This window comes from Telopea speciosissima, chromosome 5, assembly GCF_018873765.1.
Source record: "Telopea speciosissima isolate NSW1024214 ecotype Mountain lineage chromosome 5, Tspe_v1, whole genome shotgun sequence".
Lineage (NCBI taxonomy): Eukaryota > Viridiplantae > Streptophyta > Magnoliopsida > Proteales > Proteaceae > Telopea > Telopea speciosissima.
In genome coordinates, this window is record NC_057920.1 from 15,807,318 (window position 1) to 15,813,468 (window position 6,151).

Below are 6,151 nucleotides of genomic sequence, written 5' to 3' on the forward strand. Positions count from 1 at the left end.
TCCATGTTATTGGGTTGAGTTTGCCGTAAGGGGGAGATTGAAGTATTGAAGAGTATTGAAGATATTTGGTTGTTGCCTATTTGAGGACTTTCAGTTGGATTTAGGATTTTCAGTTGGGTTGATACAGTTTTTTTTCCGTTGCCTGATTCAGTTTGTTTCCGCGGCTTGCTGCTCTAGTTATTTCACTTCAAGATTCTATGTCACTATGACAATTTGAGATTCATCACTGGATAGCTATTGAAGATCGTTGAAAGCTGCATTTTTTGATAGACATTCCAGTCCTGGTTTGCTGATCATGTCTGTCCAAGTTTAGAAGATCTATTTTTTCAAGTTCTTGAAGGTTTATTTGGGAGCTGCATTCATATGTCAAACTGGATTCTGCTGCAACTTAGTTTTTTTCCCATTTTGTTCAAGTTGGGCATTAGTACTTTGTATGCCCCAACTTGAGGGGGAGTGTTAGTATTATTATGGAGTTCCTTTTTTATTTAGTTCAAGCTGGATTTTCCTTCTTCTCTTATTTGTACAATCCAGCTTGAGGGGGAGTGTTGGAATATGTAATCCAGAATACCGTGGGGGTATTCTGGTCCCTCTGGTGTTAGTTTATTTTTTATGTTATTAAGTATAAGTCGGCTATGTGGGTTTTAGTCCCACATCGCCTATTTTAGTCTCTTGTAATTTTCCCCTCTATTATAATTAGAGGGGCTTACCTATCAATTAATATAAGCAATTATTCTCTCATTCTCTCTTTTCTCTCTTTTCTCTCTTCTCTTCTCTCTCTAAGGTTACTGGTTACAGGTCCTAGGTTTTCTACAAAGTAATTCATGAAAGCCATCCAAATCAGGTTTGAAACAGATAAACTAATGGAAGTGCTAGTTGATGTCTAATCAGTAGCAAGACTGCTCACTACTGATTACCTAATTCAATGGAACTGATTCAGATCGAAAGGGTTGAAGGACTTAAACAAGGTAATATGTTTAGGTTTTAATCAAGGCAACAGGTTTAGGATCCAGATAATTAGAGTAATGAATAAATAAAGGAAACACCAAAGATAAAAATAATAGAAGGAAAGTGGTGACTCCAAAACAGAATGGTGACAGTTAAAGGCAGTTTGGAGAAGAAAAATAGTAGTAGAAGGAGGGAGAAGTATATAGGTGGACCCCAAGGCTTCCAGTTCGAATATTTTCACTCAAAATTCTTCTTCTGTACCTTCCATCTCCTAAAGTACTATGATCAATAGAGAAAACACCACACTTGCAGTCTTAGAATACACTTGAAGGGGCCCAAAATAGATCCATCTTTAAATCATAGAAATAAGAAGTTGACATAGACTATAGAAGAATCAAATTCTCTGCTACTGTAATTGGTCAACATTTAACAAATTAAATGGAATGTAATGTACTGCTAGAGATATCAGTTTGGGACCTTCACATCCAACAATGGCTGATAAAGCAGGTCAACAATGTTCTGTGATGCAGCACTGGTAAGGGTCCTATCTTTGGCTGTTAAATTAGGTTCATTTAAGGGTAAAACCAGAGAGAGAGAGAGAGAGAGAGAGAGAGAGAGAGAGAGAGAGAGAGGTCTGCTAGGCTGAAAAAAAACCTACAACCAACACAGAAACCAGAATCGCAGTGAATATGGCAGAAGCTAAATATGATTAGAATATGCAAATAAAAAATTTGATGGGACTGAAACTAATAAATATTAGAGCTCCTATTGGGATGAGTATGTGGTTAAAATACCAAAGCAAAGTGACGGTTAGATTAGGAGATATGAGCATGGACAGAAAATAGCAAGTAAGGAGAATTTAAATAAATCTCAATCCATCAGTGTGATGGTGCTCAAGTTTGGGACACATGGAGTAGAAGGGGAAGGGAATAAAATAGTCAACTCTCATACCAATCCGATGGTTAGGTACTTAGAAAACAATGACTAAAGTTCAGACTCAGATGGTCTCAAATAACCCTATCGCAGATATGAAACTGTACTTAAAATTAATAGGAGATAAAGAGAACTTGGACAGCAACATTAATGGATTAACTAAGCACTAAAAGAAGTTCTGATATCACCTAATAGTAGGTCAAGATGGAGAGAGAGCTGATTGTGCAAATTGGGAGTTGCAACTTGTGTTGGATCTCCCACTAACCTTCAATATATAATAATAATCACTAAGGGCAAAACAAGAAAAAGAGACCAACAAAAAAAAAAACAAAAAAAAAACCCAATATAATACCTAATTTACCCTTACTATCATCTTGGTATTAGTGCTAGACACCAATACCGAGAGTACAATATCGACTAACACTCCCCATCAAGCTGGAACATAGATGTTAATCATGCCCAACTTGTTACAAATATAATCCACTCTTGCACTCCCCAAAGACTTTGTAAAAACATCTGCAAGTTTCTCTCCTGTACGAACATGACAAAGAGAAATCAGCCCTTGTTGCAGCTTCTCTTGAAGAAGATCACAGTCAACCTCAATGTGTGTCGTTCTTTCATGAAACACAGGATTTGAAGCAATATGTACAGCAGCTTGATTGTCACACCATAGTCGCATCGGAGAATCATCAACGCACCCAAGCTCAGCCAATAACTGTTTCACCCACATTAACTTACAAGTAGCATGTGTCATAGCCCTATACTCTGACTCTGCACTGGAACGAGCAACTACTATCTGTTTCTTGCTCTTCCAGGACACCAGGTTCCCTCCAACAAATGTACAATAACCTGTAGTCGACCATCTGTCAACTGGAGATCCTACCCAATCAGCATCTGAAAAACCCTTTATCCACCCATGGCCATGATCATGATAGAGGAGATCACGTCCAGGAGCCTTTTTAAGATATCGCAAGATACGCACAACTGCCTCCCAATGAGACGTCCGAGGAGCTGATAAAAACTGACTCACCCACACTAATAGGAAAGGCAATGTCAGGCCGAGTCACTGTTAGATAATTCAATTTCCCCACTAGCCTCCGATACTTCTTAGGATCACTTAAAACATCACCATCATCAGCTGTAAGCTTTAAATTGGGATCCATGGGAGTATCTAAAGGTTTAGAACCCAACATCCCTGTTTCTGAAAGAAGATCAATAACATATTTTTGCTGTGACAGCGGAATCCCTTTCTTTGACTGAGCCACTTCTACACCCAAGAAATACTTTAACTTTCCCAGATCCTTGGTTTGAAACTTTTGCTGCAAATGTACCTTCAAGTTCTCAATATCAGAAGCATCATCTCCTGTAATAACTATATCATCTACATAAACAACAAGGAATATTTTCCCTGCATCAGAACGGCGGAAAAACACTGAATGATCACTACCACATCGTGTCAGCCTAAATTCTAACACATCTTTAGTGAACTGGCCAAACCAAGCTTGAGGGGACTGTTTCAGCCCATACAACAACTTCTTGAGTTTACACACCAGACCAGACTGCCCTTGAGCAACAAACCCAGAGGATTGGTCCATATAAACCTCATGAAGATCCCCATGCAAAAAGGCATTCTTAACATCTAACTGATATAAAGGCCAATGATAAGTAGCAGCAATGGATATTAAAATACGAACAGAAGTAAACTTCACCACAGGAGAAAAAGTATCCAATTAGTCCATACCATATACTTGGGCATAGCCCTTTGCCACCAAATGAGCCTTTAAACGAGCCAAGGATCCATCAGGGTTCACTTTCACCACATACACCCAACACCCAACGACAACCAATAGCAAATTTACCTGAGGGTAAGAGAACAAGATCCCAGGTCTGACTTTCCTCTGACGCCAACAATTCCTTATTCATAGCAGCCCTCCAACCAGGATTAGATAATGCCTCTGCAACCGACTTTGGAATAGGATGATTTTTAATGGTATGCAAACGTGAATGGAAGGTGGAAGACAAACTAGAATAGGACACAAAGTTAGAAATGGGGTGTTGGGTACAACTTCGAACACCTTTATTATAGCAATGGGAATATCAAGATCAGAAAAAGGTTCCAAGGAAGAAGAAGTACCTATTGCAGGATCAATAGGCGAAGAAGTAGATGGAGCAGAGGCAGCCGAAACGGGTGGGGCCCATACTTTCCATTGGTGATGTTGGAAAACAATAGGAGGTGCCAGTGATAAGGCAACTTGTGGAACGGGGTTTACAAGAGACTGAACAACATAAATGGGAAGATCATCATCCAACTCAAAAATAGTAAAAGAAGATGCATTATAAGGGGTGGATTCAAACAAGGAAACATCAGTAGTAACAAAATGTTTTTGTAATTTAAAGGAGTAACAACGATAACCCTTCTAGGTGCGGGAATAACCAACAAAAAGACACTTAGGAGCTTTAGGATCCAACTTTGAAACACAAGGTTTATGATCACGAATGAAGCAAACACTACCAAACACCCGTGGTGATAATTCAAACAAAGGCATAGAAGGAAATAACAAAGAAAAAGGGATACAACCACGTAAAACCGAGGAAGGCATGCGGTTAATAAGGTAACACGCAGTCAAAACAACATCTGCCCAAAAAGGTTTAGCCACTTTCGTCTCAAACAAAAGAAAGCGAATGACTTCCATTAAATTTCTATTCTTCCTTTCGGCCAGACCATTTTGTTGAGGAGTGTCAGCACAAGAGGATTCATGAATAATACCACGTTGAACCAGAAATTCAGTAAAGGGGGCAGAAAAATACTCCTTAGCATTATCACTACAAAGAACACGCAAAGGAGTCTGAAACTGAGTATTAATTTTCATTCACAAATGCACAAAAGATGGAAAATAATTCAGAACGATTTTTCATTAAATAAAGTCAGGTAACCCTGGAATAGTCATCAACAAAGGTAACAAAATAACGAAACCCAACTTGGAAATGATTGGACAAGGACCCCATACATCAGAATCAACTAAAGAAAAAGGTTGGTCTGACCGTTTATTGACTCTAGGGGGATAACTCATGCGGTGAAGTTTCCCAAACTAATAGGACTCACAATTTAAACTAAAAAGAGGCCGAAAATGAGAATCTAAAAGTTTCAAACTCTCCAACGAAAGATGACCCAAATGATAATGAATCTGGTGAGGTGACACCACACTGGAACACGCCACAAATGAAATGTGCTCAAGTATATCTAGCCCCCTCGATTCACGACATCTACCAATAATCTTCTTCATTGTAAGATCTTGAAATACACGAGTTTGAGAAAAAAGTTATTGAACAATTATAGGTTTTGATGAACCTATTAATAGACAAGAGATTAAAAGGAAAGTCAGGTAAATAAAGAATTGAGGAGAAGCTCAAAGAAGATGTGACATTAATAGTGCCAGTACCAGTCACTTTAGCTTGGGAACCATTAACTAAAGTAACACTAGACGATGATTTGTGGAAGGAGGAGGATATACCTAAGACACTAGTCATATGATCCGATGCCCATGAAGTAATGATCCAGGGACGAGAAGTAGCATTCGAAAGACATGCAATGGCATTATTTGTTTGAACAAAAGTTGCAGTTGGAGGTTGGGATGACACTAGGTAAAACGAGCATACTCCTCATCAGACATCTTCACTGTCTTACTCCCAGACTGTGGAGATGTAGAAATAACAGACTCAGTAGTAGCAGCGGAATTGGCAAATTGTTGCTGAGGTGGTTTGCTATGAAGTTTCCAACAAAAACGTTGGATGTCCTGGGCGACCACAATGATGACAATTCTTCACCGATCTGGAATTATCAGAAGTAGCTTGAGTACCCGAAGTTGGTGGTTTACCATAACCAGCCCCACAACCACGACCACTATTACCATTACCACCATTACTAGCCCCACTACTAGGCCCACGGTTGGGTGGAAAAGAAGCCAAAGCTGATGTATCCACTGAAGTAGAACTCTCACGAGAGACACGTAGAACTCGGGAAAAAGTTTCTGATAGTGTGGCTACCTTGTCTCCATCAAGAATTTGAGTACGGACTGAATCAAACTCCTTCCCGAGTCCTCCCAAAAATCCTATGACAGTAGAGAATTCAGCTCTTCATACATCCTCTTGAAATCAGCAAAATATTGGGTCAAAGGGCAACCCTTACGATCAGACCTATAGAACTCCAGAAACAGATCATAGATGTGAGAAAGATTGTTTTGTCCGGCATACCAGAACGTTAAGATACTCCCAC